Consider the following 27,241-nt stretch of genomic DNA (forward strand, 5'->3'; position numbering starts at 1 on the left):
GTGGACAGACATGTGAGGGGTGGGTGCAGAGGACTCCCAGCAGCGGACAGACATGTGAAGGGTGGGTGCAGAGGAGTCCCAGCAGTGGACAGACATGTGAGGGGTGGGCGCAGAGGACTCCCAGCAGTGGCGTGCAATATGAGTGGTGGGTGCATATCACTCCCAGCAGTGGACACACATGTGAGGGGTGGGTGCAGAGGACTCTCAGCAGTGGACAGACATGTGAGGGGTGGCTGCAGAGGACTCCCAGCAGTGCCCTGCAATATGAGGTGTGGGTGCATATCACTACCAGTAGTGGACAGACATGTGAGGGGTGGGTGCAGAGGTCTCCCAGCAGTGGCCTGCAATATGAGTGGTTGGTGCATATCACTCCCAGCAGTGGACAGACATGTGAGGGGTAGGTGCAGAGGACTCCCAGCAGTGGACAGACATGTGAGGGGTGGGTGCAGAGGACTCCCAGCAGTGGACAGACATGTGAGGGGTGGGTGCAGAGGAGTCCCAGCAGTGGACAGACATGTGAGGGGTGGGTGCAGAGGACTCCCAGCAGTGGCCTGCAATATGAGTGGTGGGTGCATATCACTCCCAGCAGTGGACACACATGTGAGGGGTGGGTGCAGAGGACTCCCAGCAGTGGACAGACATGTGAGGGGTGGCTGCAGAGGACTCCCAGCAATGCCCTGCAATATGAGGTGTGGGTGCATATCACTACCAGCAGTGGACAGACATGTGAGGGATGGGTGCAGAGGACTCCCAGCAGTGGACAGACATGTGAGGGGTGGCTGCAGAGGACTCCCAGCAGTGGCCTGCAATATGAGTGGTTGGTGCACATCACTCCCAGCAGTGGACAGACATGTGAGGGGTGGGTGCAGAGGACTCCCAGCAGTGGACAGACATGTGAGGGGTGGCTGCAGAGGACTCCCAGCAGTGGACAGACATGTGAGGGGTGGGTGCAGAGGACTCCCAGCAGTGGCCTGCAATATGAGGGGTGGGTGCATATCACTCCCAGCAGTGGATAGACATGTGAGTGGTGGGTGCCGAGGACTCCCAGCAGTGGACAGACATATGAGGGGTGGGTGCAGAGGATTCTCAGCAGTGGACAGACATGTGAGGGGTGGGTGCAGAGGACTCCCAGCAGTGGAAAGACATGTGAGGGGAGGGTGCAGAGGACTCCCAGCAGTGGCTTGCAATATGAGTGGTGGGTGCATATCACTCCCAGCAGTGGACAGACATGTGAGGGGTGGGTGCTGAGGACTCCCAGCAGTGGACAGACATGTGAGGGGTGGGTGCAGAGGACTCCCAGCAGTGGACAGACATGTGAGGGGTGGGTGCAGAGGAGTCCCAGCAGTGGATAGACATGTGAGGGGTGGGTGCAGAGGACTCCCAGCAGTGGCCTGCAATATGAGTGGTGGGTGCATATCACTCCCAGCAGTGGACACTCATGTGAGGGGTGGGTGCAGAGGACTCCCAGCAGTGGACAGACATGTGAGGGGTGGCTGCAGAGGACTCCCAGCAGTGCCCTGCAATATGAGGTGTGGGTGCATATCACTACCAGCAGTGAACAGACAGATGAGGGGTGGGTGCAGAGGACTCCCAGAAGTGGACAGACATGTGAGGGGTGGCTGCAGAGGACTCCCAGCAGTGCCCTGAAACATGAGGTGTGGGTGCATATCACTACCAGCAGTGGACAGACATGTGAGGGGTGGGTGCAGAGGACTCCCAGCAGTGGACAGACATGTGAGGGGTGGCTGCAGAGGACTCCCAGCAGTGGACAGCCATGTGAGGGGTGGCTGCAGAGGACTCCCAGCAGTGGCCTGCAATATGAGTGGTGGGTGCATATCACTTCCAGCAGTGGACAGATATGTGAGGGGAGGGTGAAGAGGACTCCAAGCAGTGGACAGACATGTGAGGGGTGGCTGCAGAGGACTCCCAGCAGTGGACAGACATGTGAGGGGTGGGTGCAGAGGACTCCCAGCAGTGGCCTGCAATATGAAGGGTGGGTGCATATCACTCCCAGCAGTGGACAGACATGTGAGTGGTGGGTGCAGAGGACTCCCAGCAGTGGACAGCCATATGAGGGGTGGGTGCAGAGGACTCCCAGCAGTGGACAGACATGTGAGGGGTGGGTGCATATCACTCCCAGCAGTGGACTGACATGTGAGGGGTGGGTGCAGAGGACTCCCAGCAGTGGACAGACATGTGAGGGGTGGGTGCAGAGGACTCCCAGCAGTGCCCTGCAATATGAGGTGTGGGTGCCTATCACTACCAGCAGTGGACAGACATGTGAGGGGTGGGTGCAGAGGACTCCCTGCAGTGGCCTGCAATATGAGTGGTGGGTGCATATCACTCCCAGCAGTGGACAGACATGTGAGGGGTGGGTGCTGAGGACTCCCAGCAGTGGACAGACATGTGAGTGGTGGGTGCATATCACTCTCAGCAGTGAACAGACATGTGAGGGGTGGGTGCAGATGACTCCCAGCAGTGGACAGACATGTGAAGGGTGGCTGCAGAGGACTCGCAGCAGTGGGCAGACATGTGAGGGGTGGGTGCAGAGGACTCCAAGCAGTGGCCTGCAATATGAGTGGTGGGTGCATATCACTCCCAGCAGTGGACAGACATGTGAGGGGTGGGTGCAGAGGACTCCCAGCAGTGGACAGACATGTGAGGGGTGGGTGCAGAGGACTCCCAGCAGTGGACAAACATGTGAGGGGTGGGTGCAGAGGACTCCCAGCAGTAGCCTGCAATATGAGTGGTGGGTGCATATCACTCCCAGCAGTGGACAGACATGTGAGGGGTGGGTGCAGAGGACTCCCAGCAGTGGACAGACATGTGAGGGGTGGGTGCAGAGGACTCCCAACAGTGGACAGACATGTGAGGGGTGGCTGCAGAGGACTCCCAGCAGTGCCCTGCAATATGAGGTGTGGGTGCCTATCACTACCAGCAGTGGACAGACATGTGAGGGGTGGGTGCAGAGGACTCCCTGCAGTGGCCTGCAATATGAGTGGTGGGTGCATATCACTCCCAGCAGTGGACAGACATGTGAGGGGTGGCTGCAGAGGACTCCCAGCAGTGGCCTGCATTATGAGTGGTTGGTGCATATCACTCCCAGCAGTGGACAGACATGTGAGGGGTGGGTGCAGAGGACTCCCAGCAGTGGACAGACATGTGAGGGGTGGCTGCAGAGGACTCCCAGCAGTGGACAGACATGTGAGGGGTGGGTGCAGAGGACTCCGAGCAGTGGCCTGCAATATGAGTGGTGGATGCATATCACTCCCAGCAGTGAACAGACATGTGAGGGGTGGGTGCAGAGGACTCCCAGCAGTGGACAGACACGTGAAGGGTGGCTGCAGAAGACTCCCAGCAGTGGACAGACATGTGAGGGGTGGGTGCAGAGGACTCCCAGCAGTGGACAGACATGTGAGGGGTGGGTGCAGAGGACTCGCAGCAGTGGACAGACATGTGAGGGGTGGGTGCACAGGACTCCCAGCAGTGGACAGACATGTGAGGGATGGGTGCAGAGGACTCCCAGCAGTGGACAGACATGTGAGGGGTGGGTGCAGAGGACTCCCAGCAGTTGACAGACATGTGAGGGGTGGCTGCAGAGGACTCCCAGCAGTGCCCTGCAATATGAGGTGTGGGTGCATTTCACTACTAGCAGTGGACAGACATGTGAGTGGTGGGTGCAGAGGACTCCCAGCAGTGGACAGACATGTGAGGGGTGGGTGCAGAGGACTCCCAGCAGTGGCTTGCAATATGAGTGGTGGGTGCATATCACTCCGAGCAGTGGACAGACATGTGAGGGGTGGGTGCTGAGAACTCCCAGCAGTGGACAGACATGTGAGGGGTGGGTGCAGAGGACTTGCAGCAGTGGACAGACATGTAAGGGGTGGGTGCACAGGACTCCCAGCAGTGGACAGACATGTGAGGGGTGGGTGCTGAGAACTCCCAGCAGTGGGCAGACATGTGAGGGGTGGGTGCAGAAGACTCGCAGAAGTGGACAGACATGTGAGGGGTGGGTGCACAGGACTCCCAGCAGTGGACAGACATGTGAGGGATGGGTGCAGAGGACTCCCAGCAGTGGACAGACATGTGAGGGGTGGGTGCAGAGGACTCCCAGCAGTTGACAGACATGTGAGGGGTGGCTGCAGAGGACTCCCAGCAGTGCCCTGCAATATGAGGTGTGGGTGCATTTCACTACTAGCAGTGGACAGACATGTGAGGGGTGGGTGCAGGGGACTCCCAGCAGTGGACAGACATGTGAGGGGTGGGTGCAGAGGACTCCCAGCAGTGGCTTGCAATATGAGTGGTGGGTGCATATAACTCCGAGCAGTGGACAGACATGTGAGGGGTGGGTGCTGAGGACTCCCAGCAGTGGACAGACATGTGAGGGGTGGGTGCAGAGGAGTCCCAGCAGTGGACAGACATGTGAGGGGTGGGCGCAGAGGACTCCCAGCAGTAGCGTGCAATATGAGTGGTGGGTGCATATCACTCCCAGCAGTGGACACACATGTGAGGGGTGGGTGCAGAGGACTCCCAGCAGTGGACAGACATGTGAGGGGTGGCTGCAGAGGACTCCCAGCAGTGCCCTGCAATATGAGCTGTGGGTGCATATCACTACCAGCAGTGGACAGACATGTGAGGGGTGGGTGCAGAGGACTCCCAGCAGTGCCCTGAAATATGAGGTGTGGGTGCATATCACTACCAGCAGTGGACAGACATGTGAGGGGTGGGTGCAGAGGACTCCCAGCAGTGGACAGACATGTGAGGGGTGGCTGCAGCGGACTCCCAGCAGTTGACAGACATGTGAGGGGTGGCTGCAGAGGATTCCCAGCAGTGGCCTGCAATATGAGGGGTGGGTGCATATCACTCCCAGCAGTGGACAGACATGTGAGGGATGGGTGCAGAGGACTCTCAGCAGTGGACAGACATGTGAGGGCTGGGTGCAGAGGACTCCCAGCAGTGGACAGACATGTGAGGGGTGGCTGCAGAGGACTCCCAGCAGTGCCCTGAAATATGAGGTGTGGGTGCATTTCACTACCAGCAGTGGACAGACATGTGAGGGGTGGGTGCAGAGGACTCCCAGCAGTGGACAGACATGTGAGGGGTGGGTGCAGAGGACTCCCAGCAGTGGCTTGCAATATGAGTGGTGGGTGCATATCACTCCCAGCAGTGGACAGACATGTGAGGGGTGGGTGCAGAGCACTCCCAGCAGTGGACAGACATGTGAGGGGTGGGTGCAGAGGACTCCCAGCAGTAGCCTGCAATATGAGTGGTGGGTGCATATCACTCCCAGCAGTGGACAGACATGTGAGGGGTGGGTGCAGAGGACTCCCAGCAGTGGACAGACATGTGAGGGGTGGGTGCAGAGGACTCCCAGCAGTGGTCAGACATGTGAGGGGTGGCTGCAGAGGACTCCCAGCAGTGCCCTGCAATATGAGGTGTGGGTGCCTATCACTACCAGCAGTGGACAGACATGTGAGGGGTGGGTGCAGAGGACTCCCTGCAGTGGCCTGCAATATGAGTGGTGGGTGCATATCACTCCCAGCAGTGGACAGACATGTGAGGGGTGGGTGCAGAGGACTCCCAGCAGTGGACAGACATGTGAGGGGTGGCTGCAGAGGACTCCCAGCAGTGGACAGACATGTGAGGGGTGGGTGCAGAGGACTCCGAGCAGTGGCCTGCAATATGAGTGGTGGATGCATATCACTCCCAGTAGTGAACAGACATGTGAGGGGTGGGTGCAGAGGACTCCCAGCAGTGGACAGACACGTGAAGGGTGGCTGCAGAAGACTCCCAGCAGTGGACAGACATGTGAGGGGTGGGTGCAGAGGACTCCCAGCAGTGGACAGACATATGAGGGGTGGGTGCAGAGGACTCCCAGCAGTTGACAGACATGTGAGGGGTGGCTGCAGAGGACTCCCAGCAGTGCCCTGCAATATGAGGTGTGGGTGCATTTCACTACTAGCAGTGGACAGACATGTGAGGGGTGGGTGCAGAGGACTCGCAGCAGTGGACAGACATGTGAGGGGTGGGTGCACAGGACTCCCAGCAGTGGACAGACATGTGAGGGATGGGTGCAGAGGACTCCCAGCAGTGGACAGACATGTGAGGGGTGGGTGCAGAGGACTCCCAGCAGTTGACAGACATGTGAGGGGTGGCTGCAGAGGACTCCCAGCAGTGCCCGGCAATATGAGGTGTGGGTGCATTTCACTACTAGCAGTGGACAGACATGTGAGGGGTGGGTGCAGAGGACTCCCAGCAGTGGACAGACATGTGAGGGGTGGGTGCAGAGGACCCCCAGCAGTGGCTTGCAATATGAATGGTGGGTGCATATCACTCCGAGCAGTGGACAGACATGTGAGGGGTGGGTGCTGAGAACTCCCAGCAGTGGACAGACATGTGAGGGGTGGGTGCAGAGGACTTGCAGCAGTGGACAGACATGTGAGGGGTGGTTGCAGAGGACTCCCAGCAGTGGACAGACATGTGAGGGGTGGGTGCAGAGGACTCCCAGCAGTGGACAGACATGTGAGGGGTGGGTGCAGAGGACTCCCAGTAGTGGACAGACATGTGAGGGGTGGCTGCAGAGGACTCCCAGCAGTGCCCTGCAATATGAGGTGTGGGTGCATATCACTACCAGCAGTGGACGGACAGGTGAGGGGTGGGTCCAGAGGACTCCCAGCAGTGGACAGACATGTGAGGGGTGGCTGCAGAGGACTCCCAGCAGTGCCCTGAAACATGAGGTGTGGGTGCATATCACTACCAGCAGTGGACAGACATGTGAGGGGTGGGTGCAGAGGACTCCCATCAGTGGACAGACATGTGAGGGGTGGGTGCAGAGGACTCCCAGCAGTGGACAGACATGTGAGGGGTGGGTGCAGAGGACTCCCAGCAGTGGCCTGCAATATGAGGGGTGGGTGCATATCACTCCCAGCAGTGGACAGACATGCGAGTGGTGGGTGCAGAGGACTCCCAGCAGAGGACAGATATATGAGGGGTGGGTGCAGAGGACTCCCATCAGTGGACAGACATGTAAGGGGTGGGTGCATATCACTCCCAGCAGTGGACTGACATGTGAGGGGTGGGTGCAGAGGACTCCCAGCAGTGGACAGACATGTGAGGGGTGGGTGCAGATGGCTCCCAGCAGTGGACAGACATGTGAGGGGTTGCTGCAGAGGACTCCCAGCAGTGGCCTGCAATATGAGTGGTGGGTGCATATCATTCCCAGCAGTGGACACACATGTGAGGGGTGGGTGCTGAGGACTCCCAGCCCCGGACAGACATGTGAGGGGTGGGTGCAGAGAACTCCCAGCAGTGGACAGACGTGAGGGGTGGGTGCAGAGGACTCCCAGCAGTGGAAAGACATGTGAGGTGTGGGTGCAGAGGACTCCCAGCAGTTGACAGACATGTGAGGGGTGGCTGCAGAGGACTCCCAGCAGTGCCCGGCAATATGAGGTGTGGGTGCATTTCACTACTAGCAGTGGACAGACATGTGAGGGGTGGGTGCAGAGGACTCCCAGCAGTGGAAAGACATGTGAGGTGTGGGTGCAGAGGACTCCCAGCAGTGGCCTGCAATATGAGTGGTGGGTGCATATAACTCCCAACCGTGAACAGACATGTGAGGGGTGGGTGCAGAGGACTCCCAGCAGTGGACAGACACGTGAAGGGTGGCTGCAGAGGACTCCCAGCAGTGGACAGACATGTGAGGGGTGGGTGCAGAGGACTCCCAGAAGTGGCCTGCAATATGAGTGGTGGGTGCATATCACTCCCAGCAGTGGACAGACATGTGAGGGGTGGGTACCGAGGACTCCCAGCAGTGGACAGACATGTAAGGGGTGGGTGCAGAGGACTCCCAGCAGTGGACAGACATGTGAGGGTGGGTGCAGAGGACTCCCAGCAGTGGACAGACATGTGAGGGGTGGGTGCAGAGGACTCCCAGCAGTGGCCTGCAATATGAGTGGTGGGTGCATATCACTCCCAGCAGTGGACAGACATGTGAGGGGTGGGTGCAGAGGTCTCCCAGCTGTGGACAGACATGTGAGGGGTGGGTGCAGATGACTCCCAGCAGTGGACATACATGTGAGGGGTGGCTGCAGAGGACTCCCAGCAGTGCCCTGAAATATGAGGTGTGGGTGCATATCACTACCATCAGTGGACAGACATGTGAGGGGTGGGTGCAGAGGACTCCCAGCAGTGGACAGACATGTGAGGGGTGGGTGCAGAGGACTCCCAGCAGTGGCTTGCAATATGAATGGTGGGTGCATATCACTCCCAGCAGTGGACAGACATGTGAGGGGTGGGTGCTGAGGACTCCCGGCAGTGGGCAGACATGTGAGGGGTGGGTGCAGAGGACTCCCAGCAGTGGACAGACATGTGAGGGGTGGATGCAGAGGAGTCCCAGCAGTGGACAGACATGTGAGGGGTGGGTGCAGAGGACTCCCAGCAGTGGACAGACATGTGAGGGGTGGGTGCAGAGGACTCCCAGCAGTGGACAGACATGTGAGGGGTGGCTGCAGAGGACTCCCAGCAGTGCCCTGCAATATGAGGTGTGGGTGCATATCACTACCAGCAGTGGACAGACATGTGAGGGGTGGGTGCAGAGGACTCCCAGCAGTGGGCAGACATGTGAGGGGTGGCTGCAGAGGACTCCCAGCAGTGGACAGACATGTCAGGGGTGGCTGCAGAGGACTCCCAGCAGTGGCCTGCTATATGAGTGGTGGGTGCATATCACTCCCAGCACTGGACAGACATGTGAGTGGTGGGTGCAGAGTACTCCCAGCAGTGGACAGTCATGCGAGGGGTGGGTGCAGAGGACCCCCAGCAGTGGCCTGCAATATGAGTGGTGGGTGCATATCACTCCCAGCAGTGGACTGACATGTGAGGGGTGGGTGCAGAGGACTCCCAGCAGTGGACAGACATGTGAGGGGTGGGTGCAGATGACTCCCAGCAGTGGACAGACATGTGAGGGGTGGGTGCAGAGGACTCCCAGCAGTGGAGAGACATGTGAGGCGTGGCTGCAGAGGACTCCCAGCAGTGGACACTCATGTGAGGGGTGGGTGCAGAGGACTCCCAGCAGTGGACATACATGTGAGGGGTGGCTGCAGAGGACTCCCAGCAGTGCCCTGCAATATGAGGTGTGGGTGCATATCACTACCAGCAGTGGACAGACAGGTGAGGGGTGGGTGCAGAGGACTCCCAGCAGTGGACAGACATGTGAGGGGTGGCTGCAGAGGACTCCCAGCAGTGGACAGACATGTGAGAGGTGGCTGCAGAGGACTCCCAGCAGTGGCCTGCAATATGAGTGGTGGGTGCATATGACTTCCAGCAGTGGACAGATATGTGAGGGGTGGGTGCAGAGGACTCCAAGCAGTGGACAGACATGTGAGGGGTGGCTGCAGAGGACTCCCAGCAGTGGACAGACATGTGAGGGGTGGGTGCAGAGGACTCCCAGCAGTGGCCTGCAATATGAAGGGTGGGTGCATATCACTCCCAGCAGTGGACAGACATGTGAGTGGTGGGTGCAGAGGACTCCCAGCAGTGGACAGCCATATGAGGGGTGGGTGCCGAGGACTCCCAGCAGTGGACAGACATGTGAGGGGTGGGTGCATATCACTCCCAGCAGTGGACTGACATGTGAGGGGTGGGTGCAGAGGACTCCCAGCAGTGGACAGACATGTGAGGGGTGGGTGCAGATGACTCTCAGCAGTGGACAGACATGTGAGGGGTTGATGCAGAGGACTCCCAGCTGTGGCCTGCAATATGAGTGGTGGGTGCATATATCTACCAGCAGTGGACAGACATGTGAGGGGTGGGTGCTGAGGACTCCCAGCAGTGGACAGACATGTGAGTGGTGGGTGCATATCACTCCCAGCAGTGAACAGACATGTGAGGGGTGGGTGCAGATGACTCCCATCAGTGGACAGACATGTGAAGGGTGGCTGCAGAGGACTCCCAGCAGTGGACAGACATGTGAGGGGTGGGTGCAGAGGACTCCCAGCAGTGGCCTGCAATATGAGTGGTGAGTGCATATCACTCCCAGCAGTGGACAGACATGTGAGGGGTGGGTGCAGAGGACTCCCAGCAGTAGACAGACATGTGAGGGGTGGGTGCAGAGAACTCCCAGCAGTGGACAGACGTGAGGGGTGGGTGCAGAGGACTCCCAGCAGTGGAAAGACATGCGAGTGGTGGGTGCAGAGGACTCCGAGCAGTGGACAGACATATGAGGGGTGGGTGCAGAGGACTCCCAGCAGTGGACAGACATGTAAGGGGTGGGTGCATATCACTCCCAGCAGTGGACTGACATGTGAGGGGTGGGTGCAGAGGACTCCCAGCAGTGGACAGACATGTGAGGGGTGGGTGCAGAGGACTCCCAGCAGTGGACAGACATGTGAGGGGTGGGTGCAGAGGACTCCCAGCAGTGGACAGACATGTGAGGGGTGGGTGCAGAGGACTCCCAGCAGTGGCTTGCAATATGAGTGGTGGGTGCATATCACTCCCAGCAGTGGACAGACATGTGAGGGGTGGGTGCTGAGGACTCCCAGCAGTGGACAGACATGTGAGTGGTGGGTGCAGAGGACTCCCAGCAGTGGACAGACATGTGAGGGGTGGGTGCAGAGGACTCCCAGCAGTGGACAGACATGTGAGGGGTGGGTGCAGAGGACTCCCAGCAGTGGCCTGCAATATGAGTGGTGGGTGCATATCACTCCCAGCAGTGGACACACATGTGAGGGGTGGGTGCAGAGGACTCCCAGCAGTGGACAGACATGTGAGGGGTGGCTGCAGAGGACTCCCAGCAATGCCCTGCAATATGAGGTGTGGGTGCATATCACTACCAGCAGTGGACAGACATGTGAGGGGTGGGTGCAGAGGACTCCCAGCAGTGGACAGACATGTGAGGGGTGGCTGCAGAGGACTCCCAGCAGTGGACAGACATGTGAGGGGTGGCTGCAGAGGACTCCCAGCAGTTGCCTGCAATATGAGCGGTTGGTGCATATCACTCCCAGCAGTGGACAGACATGTGAGGGGTGGGTGCAGAGGACTCCCAGCAGTGGACAGACATGTGAGGGGTGGCTGCAGAGGACTCCCAGCAGTGGACAGACATGTGAGGGGTGGGTGCAGAGGACTCCCAGCAGTGGCCTGCAATATGAGGGGTGGGTGCATATCACTCCCAGCAGAGGACAGACATGTGAGTGGTGGGTGCAGAGGACTCCCAGCAGTGGACAGACATATGAGGGGTGGGTGCAGAGGATTCTCAGCAGTGGACAGACATGTGAGGGGTGGGTGCAGAGGACTCCCAGCAGTGGAAAGACATGTGAGGGGTGGGTGCAGAGGACTCCCAGCAGTGGCTTGCAATATGAGTGGTGGGTGCATATCACTCCCAGCAGTGGACAGACATGTGAGGGGTGGCTGCAGAGGACTCCCAGCAGTGGACAGACATGTGAGGGGTGGCTGCAGAGGACTCCCAGCAGTGGCCTGCAATATGAGTGGTGGGTGCATATCACTTCCAGCAGTGGACAGATATGTGAGGGGTGGGTGCAGAGGACTCCAAGCAGTGGACAGACATGTGAGGGGTGGCTGCAGAGGACTCCCAGCAGTGGACAGACATGTGAGGGGTGGGTGCAGAGGACTCCCAGCAGTGGCCTGCAATATGAAGGGTGGGTGCATATCACTCCCAGCAGTGGACAGACATGTAAGTGGTGGGTGCAGAGGACTCCCAGCAGTGGACAGACATGTGAGGGGTGGGTGCAGAGGACTCGCAGCAGTGGACAGACATGTGTGGGGTGGGTGCACAGGACTCCCAGCAGTGGACAGACATGTGAGGGATGGGTGCAGAGGACTCCCAGCAGTGGACAGACATGTGAGGGGTGGGTGCAGAGGACTCCCAGCAGTTGACAGACATGTGAAGGGTGGCTGCAGAGGACTCCCAGCAGTGCCCTGCAATATGAGGTGTGGGTGCATTTCACTACTAGCAGTGGACAGACATGTGAGGGGTGGGTGCAGAGGACTCCCAGCAGTGGACAGACATGTGAGGGGTGGGTGCAGAGGACCCCCAGCAGTGGCTTGCAATATGAGTGGTGGGTGCATATCACTCCGAGCAGTGGACAGACATGCGAGGGGTGGGTGCTGAGAACTCCCAGCAGTGGACAGACATGTGAGGGGTGGGTGCAGAGGACTTGCAGCAGTGGACAGACATGTGAGGGGTGGGTGCACAGGACTCCCAGCAGTGGACAGACATGTGAGGGGTGGGTGCTGAGAACTCCCAGCAGTGGACAGACATGTGAGGGGTGGGTGCAGAGGACTCGCAGCAGTGGACAGACATGTGAGGGGTGGGTGCACAGGACTCCCAGCAGTGGACAGACATGTGAGGGATGGGTGCAGAGGACTCCCAGCAGTGGACAGACATGTGAGGGGTGGGTGCAGAGGACTCCCAGCAGTTGACATACATGTGAGGGGTGGCTGCAGAGGACTCCCAGCAGTGCCCTGCAATATGAGGTGTGGGTGCATTTCACTACTAGCAGTGGACAGACATGTGAGGGGTGGGTGCAGAGGACTCCCAGCAGTGGACAGACATGTGAGGGGTGGGTGCAGAGGACTCCCAGCAGTGGCTTGCAATATGAGTGGTGGGTGCATATCACTCCGAGCAGTGGACAGACATGTGAGGGGTGGGTGCTGAGGACTCCCAGCAGTGGACAGACATGTGAGGGGTGGGTGCAGAGGACTCCCAGCAGCGGACAGACATGTGAAGGGTGGGTGCAGAGGAGTCCCAGCAGTGGACAGACATGTGAGGGGTGGGCGCAGAGGACTCCCAGCAGTGGCGTGCAATATGAGTGGTGGGTGCATATCACTCCCAGCAGTGGACACACATGTGAGGGGTGGGTGCAGAGGACTCTCAGCAGTGGACAGACATGTGAGGGGTGGCTGCAGAGGACTCCCAGCAGTGCCCTGCAATATGAGGTGTGGGTGCATATCACTACCAGTAGTGGACAGACATGTGAGGGGTGGGTGCAGAGGTCTCCCAGCAGTGGCCTGCAATATGAGTGGTTGGTGCATATCACTCCCAGCAGTGGACAGACATGTGAGGGGTAGGTGCAGAGGACTCCCAGCAGTGGACAGACATGTGAGGGGTGGGTGCAGAGGACTCCCAGCAGTGGACAGACATGTGAGGGGTGGGTGCAGAGGAGTCCCAGCAGTGGACAGACATGTGAGGGGTGGGTGCAGAGGACTCCCAGCAGTGGCCTGCAATATGAGTGGTGGGTGCATATCACTCCCAGCAGTGGACACACATGTGAGGGGTGGGTGCAGAGGACTCCCAGCAGTGGACACACATGTGAGGGGTGGCTGCAGAGGACTCCCAGCAATGCCCTGCAATATGAGGTGTGGGTGCATATCACTACCAGCAGTGGACAGACATGTGAGGGATGGGTGCAGAGGACTCCCAGCAGTGGACAGACATGTGAGGGGTGGCTGCAGAGGACTCCCAGCAGTGGCCTGCAATATGAGTGGTTGGTGCACATCACTCCCAGCAGTGGACAGACATGTGAGGGGTGGGTGCAGAGGACTCCCAGCAGTGGACAGACATGTGAGGGGTGGGTGCAGAGCTCTCCCAGCAGTGGCTTGCAATATGAGTGGTGGGTGCATATCACTCCCAGCAGTGGACAGACATGTGAGGGGTGGGTGCTGAGGACTCCCAGCAGTGGACAGACATGTGAGTGGTGGGTGCAGAGGACTCCCAGCAGTGGACAGACATGTGAGGGGTGGGTGCAGAGGAGTCCCAGCAGTGGACAGACATGTGAGGGGTGGGTGCAGAGGACTCCCAGCAGTGGCCTGCAATATGAGTGGTGGGTGCATATCACTCCCAGCAGTGGACACACATGTGAGGGGTGGGTGCAGAGGACTCCCAGCAGTGGACAGACATGTGAGGGGTGGCTGCAGAGGACTCGCAGCAATGCCCTGCAATATGAGGTGTGGGTGCATATCACTACCAGCAGTGGACAGACATGTGAGGGGTGGGTGCAGAGGACTCCCAGCAGTGGACAGACATGTGAGGGGTGGCTGCAGAGGACTCCCAGCAGTGGACAGACATGTGAGGGGTGGCTGCAGAGGACTCCCAGCAGTGGACAGACATGTGAGGGGTGGCTGCAGAGGACTCCCAGCAGTGGCCTGCAATATGAGTGGTTGGTGCATATCACTCCCAGCAGTGGACAGACATGTGAGGGGTGGGTGCAGAGGACTCCCAGCAGTGGACAGACATGTGAGGGGTGGCTGCAGAGGACTCTCAGCAGTGGACAGACATGTGAGGGGTGGGTGCAGAGGACTCCCAGCAGTGGCCTGCAATATGAGGGGTGGGTGCATATCACTCCCAGCAGTGGACAGACATGTGAGTGGTGGGTGCAGAGGACTCCCAGCAGTGGACAGACATATGAGGGGTGGGTGCAGAGGATTCTCAGCAGTGGACAGACATGTGAGGGGTGGGTGCAGAGGACTCCCAGCAGTGGAAAGACATGTGAGGGGTGGGTGCAGAGGACTCCCAGCAGTGGCCTGCAATATGAGTGGTTGGTGCACATCACTCCCAGCAGTGGACAGACATGTGAGGGGTGGGTGCAGAGGACTCCCAGCAGTGGACAGACATGTGAGGGGTGGCTGCAGAGGACTCCCAGCAGTGGACAGACATGTGAGGGGTGGGTGCAGAGGACTCCCAGCAGTGGCCTGCAATATGAGGGGTGGGTGCATATCACTCCCAGCAGTGGATAGACATGTGAGTGGTGGGTGCCGAGGACTCCCAGCAGTGGACAGACATATGAGGGGTGGGTGCAGAGGATTCTCAGCAGTGGACAGACATGTGAGGGGTGGGTGCAGAGGACTCCCAGCAGTGGAAAGACATGTGAGGGGAGGGTGCAGAGGACTCCCAGCAGTGGCTTGCAATATGAGTGGTGGGTGCATATCACTCCCAGCAGTGGACAGACATGTGAGGGGTGGGTGCTGAGGACTCCCAGCAGTGGACAGATATGTGAGGGGTGGGTGCAGAGGACTCCCAGCAGTGGACAGACATGTGAGGGGTGGGTGCAGAGGAGTCCCAGCAGTGGATAGACATGTGAGGGGTGGGTGCAGAGGACTCCCAGCAGTGGCCTGCAATATGAGTGGTGGGTGCATATCACTCCCAGCAGTGGACACTCATGTGAGGGGTGGGTGCAGAGGACTCCCAGCAGTGGACAGACATGTGAGGGGTGGCTGCAGAGGACTCCCAGCAGTGCCCTGCAATATGAGGTGTGGGTGCATATCACTACCAGCAGTGAACAGACAGATGAGGGGTGGGTGCAGAGGACTCCCAGAAGTGGACAGACATGTGAGGGGTGGCTGCAGAGGACTCCCAGCAGTGCCCTGAAACATGAGGTGTGGGTGCATATCACTACCAGCAGTGGACAGACATGTGAGGGGTGGCTGCAGAGGACTCCCAGCAGTGGACAGCCATGTGAGGGGTGGCTGCAGAGGACTCCCAGCAGTGGCCTGCAATATGAGTGGTGGGTGCATATCACTTCCAGCAGTGGACAGATATGTGAGGGGAGGGTGAAGAGGACTCCAAGCAGTGGACAGACATGTGAGGGGTGGCTGCAGAGGACTCCCAGCAGTGGACAGACATGTGAGGGGTGGGTGCAGAGGACTCCCAGCAGTGGCCTGCAATATGAAGGGTGGGTGCATATCACTCCCAGCAGTGGACAGACATGTGAGTGGTGGGTGCAGAGGACTCCCAGCAGTGGACAGCCATATGAGGGGTGGGTGCAGAGGACTCCCAGCAGTGGACAGACATGTGAGGGGTGGGTGCATATCACTCCCAGCAGTGGACTGACATGTGAGGGGTGGGTGCAGAGGACTCCCAGCAGTGGACAGACATGTGAGGGGTGGGTGCAGAGGACTCCCAGCAGTGCCCTGCAATATGAGGTGTGGGTGCCTATCACTACCAGCAGTGGACAGACATGTGAGGGGTGGGTGCAGAGGACTCCCTGCAGTGGCCTGCAATATGAGTGGTGGGTGCATATCACTCCCAGCAGTGGACAGACATGTGAGGGGTGGGTGCTGAGGACTCCCAGCAGTGGACAGACATGTGAGTGGTGGGTGCATATCACTCTCAGCAGTGAACAGACATGTGAGGGGTGGGTGCAGATGACTCCCAGCAGTGGACAGACATGTGAAGGGTGGCTGCAGAGGACTCGCAGCAGTGGGCAGACATGTGAGGGGTGGGTGCAGAGGACTCCAAGCAGTGGCCTGCAATATGAGTGGTGGGTGCATATCACTCCCAGCAGTGGACAGACATGTGAGGGGTGGGTGCAGAGGACTCCCAGCAGTGGACAGACATGTGAGGGGTGGGTGCAGAGGACTCCCAGCAGTGGACAAACATGTGAGGGGTGGGTGCAGAGGACTCCCAGCAGTAGCCTGCAATATGAGTGGTGGGTGCATATCACTCCCAGCAGTGGACAGACATGTGAGGGGTGGGTGCAGAGGACTCCCAGCAGTGGACAGACATGTGAGGGGTGGGTGCAGAGGACTCCCAACAGTGGACAGACATGTGAGGGGTGGCTGCAGAGGACTCCCAGCAGTGCCCTGCAATATGAGGTGTGGGTGCCTATCACTACCAGCAGTGGACAGACATGTGAGGGGTGGGTGCAGAGGACTCCCTGCAGTGGCCTGCAATATGAGTGGTGGGTGCATATCACTCCCAGCAGTGGACAGACATGTGAGGGGTGGCTGCAGAGGACTCCCAGCAGTGGCCTGCATTATGAGTGGTTGGTGCATATCACTCCCAGCAGTGGACAGACATGTGAGGGGTGGGTGCAGAGGACTCCCAGCAGTGGACAGACATGTGAGGGGTGGCTGCAGAGGACTCCCAGCAGTGGACAGACATGTGAGGGGTGGGTGCAGAGGACTCCGAGCAGTGGCCTGCAATATGAGTGGTGGATGCATATCACTCCCAGCAGTGAACAGACATGTGAGGGGTGGGTGCAGAGGACTCCCAGCAGTGGACAGACACGTGAAGGGTGGCTGCAGAAGACTCCCAGCAGTGGACAGACATGTGAGGGGTGGGTGCAGAGGACTCCCAGCAGTGGACAGACATGTGAGGGGTGGGTGCAGAGGACTCGCAGCAGTGGACAGACATGTGAGGGGTGGGTGCACAGGACTCCCAGCAGTGGACAGACATGTGAGGGATGGGTGCAGAGGACTCCCAGCAGTGGACAGACATGTGAGGGGTGGGTGCAGAGGACTCCCAGCAGTTGACAGACATGTGAGGGGTGGCTGCAGAGGACTCCCAGCAGTGCCCTGCAATATGAGGTGTGGGTGCATTTCACTACTAGCAGTGGACAGACATGTGAGGGGTGGGTGCAGAGGACTCCCAGCAGTGGACAGACATGTGAGGGGTGGGTGCAGAGGACTCCCAGCAGTGGCTTGCAATATGAGTGGTGGGTGCATATCACTCCGAGCAGTGGACAGACATGTGAGGGGTGGGTGCTGAGAACTCCCAGCAGTGGACAGACATGTGAGGGGTGGGTGCAGAGGACTTGCAGCAGTGGACAGACATGTAAGGGGTGGGTGCACAGGACTCCCAGCAGTGGACAGACATGTGAGGGGTGGGTGCTGAGAACTCCCAGCAGTGGGCAGACATGTGAGGGGTGGGTGCAGAAGACTCGCAGAAGTGGACAGACATGTGAGGGGTGGGTGCACAGGACTCCCAGCAGTGGACAGACATGTGAGGGATGGGTGCAGAGGACTCCCAGCAGTGGACAGACATGTGAGGGGTGGGTGCAGAGGACTCCCAGCAGTTGACAGACATGTGAGGGGTGGCTGCAGAGGACTCCCAGCAGTGCCCTGCAATATGAGGTGTGGGTGCATTTCACTACTAGCAGTGGACAGACATGTGAGGGGTGGGTGCAGGGGACTCCCAGCAGTGGACAGACATGTGAGGGGTGGGTGCAGAGGACTCCCAGCAGTGGCTTGCAATATGAGTGGTGGGTGCATATAACTCCGAGCAGTGGACAGACATGTGAGGGGTGGGTGCTGAGGACTCCCAGCAGTGGACAGACATGTGAGGGGTGGGTGCAGAGGAGTCCCAGCAGTGGACAGACATGTGAGGGGTGGGCGCAGAGGACTCCCAGCAGTAGCGTGCAATATGAGTGGTGGGTGCATATCACTCCCAGCAGTGGACACACATGTGAGGGGTGGGTGCAGAGGACTCCCAGCAGTGGACAGACATGTGAGGGGTGGCTGCAGAGGACTCCCAGCAGTGCCCTGCAATATGAGCTGTGGGTGCATATCACTACCAGCAGTGGACAGACATGTGAGGGGTGGGTGCAGAGGACTCCCAGCAGTGGACAGACATGTGAGGGGTGGCTGCAGAGGACTCCCAGCAGTGCCCTGAAATATGAGGTGTGGGTGCATATCACTACCAGCAGTGGACAGACATGTGAGGGGTGGGTGCAGAGGACTCCCAGCAGTGGACAGACATGTGAGGGGTGGCTGCAGCGGACTCCCAGCAGTTGACAGACATGTGAGGGGTGGCTGCAGAGGATTCCCAGCAGTGGCCTGCAATATGAGGGGTGGGTGCATATCACTCCCAGCAGTGGACAGACATGTGAGGGATGGGTGCAGAGGACTCTCAGCAGTGGACAGACATGTGAGGGCTGGGTGCAGAGGACTCCCAGCAGTGGACAGACATGTGAGGGGTGGCTGCAGAGGACTCCCAGCAGTGCCCTGAAATATGAGGTGTGGGTGCATTTCACTACCAGCAGTGGACAGACATGTGAGGGGTGGGTGCAGAGGACTCCCAGCAGTGGACAGACATGTGAGGGGTGGGTGCAGAGGACTCCCAGCAGTGGCTTGCAATATGAGTGGTGGGTGCATATCACTCCCAGCAGTGGACAGACATGTGAGGGGTGGGTGCAGAGCACTCCCAGCAGTGGACAGACATGTGAGGGGTGGGTGCAGAGGACTCCCAGCAGTAGCCTGCAATATGAGTGGTGGGTGCATATCACTCCCAGCAGTGGACAGACATGTGAGGGGTGGGTGCAGAGGACTCCCAGCAGTGGACAGACATGTGAGGGGTGGGTGCAGAGGACTCCCAGCAGTGGTCAGACATGTGAGGGGTGGCTGCAGAGGACTCCCAGCAGTGCCCTGCAATATGAGGTGTGGGTGCCTATCACTACCAGCAGTGGACAGACATGTGAGGGGTGGGTGCAGAGGACTCCCTGCAGTGGCCTGCAATATGAGTGGTGGGTGCATATCACTCCCAGCAGTGGACAGACATGTGAGGGGTGGGTGCAGAGGACTCCCAGCAGTGGACAGACATGTGAGGGGTGGCTGCAGAGGACTCCCAGCAGTGGACAGACATGTGAGGGGTGGGTGCAGAGGACTCCGAGCAGTGGCCTGCAATATGAGTGGTGGATGCATATCACTCCCAGTAGTGAACAGACATGTGAGGGGTGGGTGCAGAGGACTCCCAGCAGTGGACAGACACGTGAAGGGTGGCTGCAGAAGACTCCCAGCAGTGGACAGACATGTGAGGGGTGGGTGCAGAGGACTCCCAGCAGTGGACAGACATGTGAGGGGTGGGTGCAGAGGACTCCCAGCAGTTGACAGACATGTGAGGGGTGGCTGCAGAGGACTCCCAGCAGTGCCCTGCAATATGAGGTGTGGGTGCATTTCACTACTAGCAGTGGACAGACATGTGAGGGGTGGGTGCAGAGGACTCGCAGCAGTGGACAGACATGTGAGGGGTGGGTGCACAGGACTCCCAGCAGTGGACAGACATGTGAGGGATGGGTGCAGAGGACTCCCAGCAGTGGACAGACATGTGAGGGGTGGGTGCAGAGGACTCCCAGCAGTTGACAGACATGTGAGGGGTGGCTGCAGAGGACTCCCAGCAGTGCCCGGCAATATGAGGTGTGGGTGCATTTCACTACTAGCAGTGGACAGACATGTGAGGGGTGGGTGCAGAGGACTCCCAGCAGTGGACAGACATGTGAGGGGTGGTTGCAGAGGACTCCCAGCAGTGGACAGACATGTGAGGGGTGGGTGCAGAGGACTCCCAGCAGTGGACAGACATGTGAGGGGTGGGTGCAGAGGACTCCCAGCAGTGGACAGACATGTGAGGGGTGGCTGCAGAGGACTCCCAGCAGTGCCCTGCAATATGAGGTGTGGGTGCATATCACTACCAGCAGTGGACAGACAGGTGAGGGGTGGGTGCAGAGGACTCCCAGCAGTGGACAGACATGTGAGGGGTGGCTGCAGAGGACTCCCAGCAGTGCCCTGAAACATGAGGTGTGGGTGCATATCACTACCAGCAGTGGACAGACATGTGAGGGGTGGGTGCAGAGGACTCCCATCAGTGGACAGACATGTGAGGGGTGGGTGCAGAGGACTCCCAGCAGTGGACAGACATGTGAGGGGTGGGTGCAGAGGACTCCCAGCAGTGGCCTGCAATATGAGGGGTGGGTGCATATCACTCCCAGCAGTGGACAGACATGCGAGTGGTGGGTGCAGAGGACTCCCAGCAGAGGACAGATATATGAGGGGTGGGTGCAGAGGACTCCCATCAGTGGACAGACATGTAAGGGGTGGGTGCATATCACTCCCAGCAGTGGACTGACATGTGAGGGGTGGGTGCAGAGGACTCCCAGCAGTGGACAGACATGTGAGGGGTGGGTGCAGATGGCTCCCAGCAGTGGACAGACATGTGAGGGGTTGCTGCAGAGGACTCCCAGCAGTGGCCTGCAATATGAGTGGTGGGTGCATATCATTCCCAGCAGTGGACACACATGTGAGGGGTGGGTGCTGAGGACTCCCAGCCCCGGACAGACATGTGAGGGGTGGGTGCAGAGAACTCCCAGCAGTGGACAGACGTGAGGGGTGGGTGCAGAGGACTCCCAGCAGTGGAAAGACATGTGAGGTGTGGGTGCAGAGGACTCCCAGCAGTTGACAGACATGTGAGGGGTGGCTGCAGAGGACTCCCAGCAGTGCCCGGCAATATGAGGTGTGGGTGCATTTCACTACTAGCAGTGGACAGACATGTGAGGGGTGGGTGCAGAGGACTCCCAGCAGTGGAAAGACATGTGAGGTGTGGGTGCAGAGGACTCCCAGCAGTGGCCTGCAATATGAGTGGTGGGTGCATATAACTCCCAACCGTGAACAGACATGTGAGGGGTGGGTGCAGAGGACTCCCAGCAGTGGACAGACACGTGAAGGGTGGCTGCAGAGGACTCCCAGCAGTGGACAGACATGTGAGGGGTGGGTGCAGAGGACTCCCAGAAGTGGCCTGCAATATGAGTGGTGGGTGCATATCACTCCCAGCAGTGGACAGACATGTGAGGGGTGGGTACCGAGGACTCCCAGCAGTGGACAGACATGTAAGGGGTGGGTGCAGAGGACTCCCAGCAGTGGACAGACATGTGAGGGTGGGTGCAGAGGACTCCCAGCAGTGGACAGACATGTGAGGGGTGGGTGCAGAGGACTCCCAGCAGTGGCCTGCAATATGAGTGGTGGGTGCATATCACTCCCAGCAGTGGACAGACATGTGAGGGGTGGGTGCAGAGGTCTCCCAGCTGTGGACAGACATGTGAGGGGTGGGTGCAGATGACTCCCAGCAGTGGACATACATGTGAGGGGTGGCTGCAGAGGACTCCCAGCAGTGCCCTGAAATATGAGGTGTGGGTGCATATCACTACCATCAGTGGACAGACATGTGAGGGGTGGGTGCAGAGGACTCCCAGCAGTGGACAGACATGTGAGGGGTGGGTGCAGAGGACTCCCAGCAGTGGCTTGCAATATGAATGGTGGGTGCATATCACTCCCAGCAGTGGACAGACATGTGAGGGGTGGGTGCTGAGGACTCCCGGCAGTGGGCAGACATGTGAGGGGTGGGTGCAGAGGACTCCCAGCAGTGGACAGACATGTGAGGGGTGGATGCAGAGGAGTCCCAGCAGTGGACAGACATGTGAGGGGTGGGTGCAGAGGACTCCCAGCAGTGGACAGACATGTGAGGGGTGGGTGCAGAGGACTCCCAGCAGTGGACAGACATGTGAGGGGTGGCTGCAGAGGACTCCCAGCAGTGCCCTGCAATATGAGGTGTGGGTGCATATCACTACCAGCAGTGGACAGACATGTGAGGGGTGGGTGCAGAGGACTCCCAGCAGTGGGCAGACATGTGAGGGGTGGCTGCAGAGGACTCCCAGCAGTGGACAGACATGTCAGGGGTGGCTGCAGAGGACTCCCAGCAGTGGCCTGCTATATGAGTGGTGGGTGCATATCACTCCCAGCACTGGACAGACATGTGAGTGGTGGGTGCAGAGTACTCCCAGCAGTGGACAGTCATGCGAGGGGTGGGTGCAGAGGACCCCCAGCAGTGGCCTGCAATATGAGTGGTGGGTGCATATCACTCCCAGCAGTGGACTGACATGTGAGGGGTGGGTGCAGAGGACTCCCAGCAGTGGACAGACATGTGAGGGGTGGGTGCAGATGACTCCCAGCAGTGGACAGACATGTGAGGGGTGGGTGCAGAGGACTCCCAGCAGTGGAGAGACATGTGAGGCGTGGCTGCAGAGGACTCCCAGCAGTGGACACTCATGTGAGGGGTGGGTGCAGAGGACTCCCAGCAGTGGACATACATGTGAGGGGTGGCTGCAGAGGACTCCCAGCAGTGCCCTGCAATATGAGGTGTGGGTGCATATCACTACCAGCAGTGGACAGACAGGTGAGGGGTGGGTGCAGAGGACTCCCAGCAGTGGACAGACATGTGAGGGGTGGCTGCAGAGGACTCCCAGCAGTGGACAGACATGTGAGAGGTGGCTGCAGAGGACTCCCAGCAGTGGCCTGCAATATGAGTGGTGGGTGCATATGACTTCCAGCAGTGGACAGATATGTGAGGGGTGGGTGCAGAGGACTCCAAGCAGTGGACAGACATGTGAGGGGTGGCTGCAGAGGACTCCCAGCAGTGGACAGACATGTGAGGGGTGGGTGCAGAGGACTCCCAGCAGTGGCCTGCAATATGAAGGGTGGGTGCATATCACTCCCAGCAGTGGACAGACATGTGAGTGGTGGGTGCAGAGGACTCCCAGCAGTGGACAGCCATATGAGGGGTGGGTGCCGAGGACTCCCAGCAGTGGACAGACATGTGAGGGGTGGGTGCATATCACTCCCAGCAGTGGACTGACATGTGAGGGGTGGGTGCAGAGGACTCCCAGCAGTGGACAGACATGTGAGGGGTGGGTGCAGATGACTCTCAGCAGTGGACAGACATGTGAGGGGTTGATGCAGAGGACTCCCAGCTGTGGCCTGCAATATGAGTGGTGGGTGCATATATCTACCAGCAGTGGACAGACATGTGAGGGGTGGGTGCTGAGGACTCCCAGCAGTGGACAGACATGTGAGTGGTGGGTGCATATCACTCCCAGCAGTGAACAGACATGTGAGGGGTGGGTGCAGATGACTCCCATCAGTGGACAGACATGTGAAGGGTGGCTGCAGAGGACTCCCAGCAGTGGACAGACATGTGAGGGGTGGGTGCAGAGGACTCCCAGCAGTGGCCTGCAATATGAGTGGTGAGTGCATATCACTCCCAGCAGTGGACAGACATGTGAGGGGTGGGTGCAGAGGACTCCCAGCAGTAGACAGACATGTGAGGGGTGGGTGCAGAGAACTCCCAGCAGTGGACAGACGTGAGGGGTGGGTGCAGAGGACTCCCAGCAGTGGAAAGACATGCGAGTGGTGGGTGCAGAGGACTCCGAGCAGTGGACAGACATATGAGGGGTGGGTGCAGAGGACTCCCAGCAGTGGACAGACATGTAAGGGGTGGGTGCATATCACTCCCAGCAGTGGACTGACATGTGAGGGGTGGGTGCAGAGGACTCCCAGCAGTGGACAGACATGTGAGGGGTGGGTGCAGAGGACTCCCAGCAGTGGACAGACATGTGAGGGGTGGGTGCAGAGGACTCCCAGCAGTGGACAGACATGTGAGGGGTGGGTGCAGAGGACTCCCAGCAGTGGCTTGCAATATGAGTGGTGGGTGCATATCACTCCCAGCAGTGGACAGACATGTGAGGGGTGGGTGCTGAGGACTCCCAGCAGTGGACAGACATGTGAGTGGTGGGTGCAGAGGACTCCCAGCAGTGGACAGACATGTGAGGGGTGGGTGCAGAGGACTCCCAGCAGTGGACAGACATGTGAGGGGTGGGTGCAGAGGACTCCCAGCAGTGGCCTGCAATATGAGTGGTGGGTGCATATCACTCCCAGCAGTGGACACACATGTGAGGGGTGGGTGCAGAGGACTCCCAGCAGTGGACAGACATGTGAGGGGTGGCTGCAGAGGACTCCCAGCAATGCCCTGCAATATGAGGTGTGGGTGCATATCACTACCAGCAGTGGACAGACATGTGAGGGGTGGGTGCAGAGGACTCCCAGCAGTGGACAGACATGTGAGGGGTGGCTGCAGAGGACTCCCAGCAGTGGACAGACATGTGAGGGGTGGCTGCAGAGGACTCCCAGCAGTTGCCTGCAATATGAGCGGTTGGTGCATATCACTCCCAGCAGTGGACAGACATGTGAGGGGTGGGTGCAGAGGACTCCCAGCAGTGGACAGACATGTGAGGGGTGGCTGCAGAGGACTCCCAGCAGTGGACAGACATGTGAGGGGTGGGTGCAGAGGACTCCCAGCAGTGGCCTGCAATATGAGGGGTGGGTGCATATCACTCCCAGCAGAGGACAGACATGTGAGTGGTGGGTGCAGAGGACTCCCAGCAGTGGACAGACATATGAGGGGTGGGTGCAGAGGATTCTCAGCAGTGGACAGACATGTGAGGGGTGGGTGCAGAGGACTCCCAGCAGTGGAAAGACATGTGAGGGGTGGGTGCAGAGGACTCCCAGCAGTGGCTTGCAATATGAGTGGTGGGTGCATATCACTCCCAGCAGTGGACAGACATGTGAGGGGTGGCTGCAGAGGACTCCCAGCAGTGGACAGACATGTGAGGGGTGGCTGCAGAGGACTCCCAGCAGTGGCCTGCAATATGAGTGGTGGGTGCATATCACTTCCAGCAGTGGACAGATATGTGAGGGGTGGGTGCAGAGGACTCCAAGCAGTGGACAGACATGTGAGGGGTGGCTGCAGAGGACTCCCAGCAGTGGACAGACATGTGAGGGGTGGGTGCAGAGGACTCCCAGCAGTGGCCTGCAATATGAAGGGTGGGTGCATATCACTCCCAGCAGTGGACAGACATGTAAGTGGTGGGTGCAGAGGACTCCCAGCAGTGGACAGACATGTGAGGGGTGGGTGCAGAGGACTCGCAGCAGTGGACAGACATGTGTGGGGTGGGTGCACAGGACTCCCAGCAGTGGACAGACATGTGAGGGATGGGTGCAGAGGACTCCCAGCAGTGGACAGACATGTGAGGGGTGGGTGCAGAGGACTCCCAGCAGTTGACAGACATGTGAAGGGTGGCTGCAGAGGACTCCCAGCAGTGCCCTGCAATATGAGGTGTGGGTGCATTTCACTACTAGCAGTGGACAGACATGTGAGGGGTGGGTGCAGAGGACTCCCAGCAGTGGACAGACATGTGAGGGGTGGGTGCAGAGGACCCCCAGCAGTGGCTTGCAATATGAGTGGTGGGTGCATATCACTCCGAGCAGTGGACAGACATGCGAGGGGTGGGTGCTGAGAACTCCCAGCAGTGGACAGACATGTGAGGGGTGGGTGCAGAGGACTTGCAGCAGTGGACAGACATGTGAGGGGTGGGTGCACAGGACTCCCAGCAGTGGACAGACATGTGAGGGGTGGGTGCTGAGAACTCCCAGCAGTGGACAGACATGTGAGGGGTGGGTGCAGAGGACTCGCAGCAGTGGACAGACATGTGAGGGGTGGGTGCACAGGACTCCCAGCAGTGGACAGACATGTGAGGGATGGGTGCAGAGGACTCCCAGCAGTGGACAGACATGTGAGGGGTGGGTGCAGAGGACTCCCAGCAGTTGACATACATGTGAGGGGTGGCTGCAGAGGACTCCCAGCAGTGCCCTGCAATATGAGGTGTGGGTGCATTTCACTACTAGCAGTGGACAGACATGTGAGGGGTGGGTGCAGAGGACTCCCAGCAGTGGACAGACATGTGAGGGGTGGGTGCAGAGGACTCCCAGCAGTGGCTTGCAATATGAGTGGTGGGTGCATATCACTCCGAGCAGTGGACAGACATGTGAGGGGTGGGTGCTGAGGACTCCCAGCAGTGGACAGACATGTGAGGGGTGGGTGCAGAGGACTCCCAGCAGCGGACAGACATGTGAAGGGTGGGTGCAGAGGAGTCCCAGCAGTGGACAGACATGTGAGGGGTGGGCGCAGAGGACTCCCAGCAGTGGCGTGCAATATGAGTGGTGGGTGCATATCACTCCCAGCAGTGGACACACATGTGAGGGGTGGGTGCAGAGGACTCTCAGCAGTGGACAGACATGTGAGGGGTGGCTGCAGAGGACTCCCAGCAGTGCCCTGCAATATGAGGTGTGGGTGCATATCACTACCAGTAGTGGACAGACATGTGAGGGGTGGGTGCAGAGGTCTCCCAGCAGTGGCCTGCAATATGAGTGGTTGGTGCATATCACTCCCAGCAGTGGACAGACATGTGAGGGGTAGGTGCAGAGGACTCCCAGCAGTGGACAGACATGTGAGGGGTGGGTGCAGAGGACTCCCAGCAGTGGACAGACATGTGAGGGGTGGGTGCAGAGGAGTCCCAGCAGTGGACAGACATGTGAGGGGTGGGTGCAGAGGACTCCCAGCAGTGGCCTGCAATATGAGTGGTGGGTGCATATCACTCCCAGCAGTGGACACACATGTGAGGGGTGGGTGCAGAGGACTCCCAGCAGTGGACACACATGTGAGGGGTGGCTGCAGAGGACTCCCAGCAATGCCCTGCAATATGAGGTGTGGGTGCATATCACTACCAGCAGTGGACAGACATGTGAGGGATGGGTGCAGAGGACTCCCAGCAGTGGACAGACATGTGAGGGGTGGCTGCAGAGGACTCCCAGCAGTGGCCTGCAATATGAGTGGTTGGTGCACATCACTCCCAGCAGTGGACAGACATGTGAGGGGTGGGTGCAGAGGACTCCCAGCAGTGGACAGACATGTGAGGGGTGGCTGCAGAGGACTCCCAGCAGTGGACAGACATGTGAGGGGTGGCTGCAGAGGACTCCCAGCAGTGCCCTGCAATATGAGGTGTGGGTGCATTTCACT

Source organism: Triturus cristatus, chromosome 1_1 (genome assembly GCF_964204655.1).
Source record: "Triturus cristatus chromosome 1_1, aTriCri1.1, whole genome shotgun sequence".
NCBI classification, from domain to species: domain Eukaryota; kingdom Metazoa; phylum Chordata; class Amphibia; order Caudata; family Salamandridae; genus Triturus; species Triturus cristatus.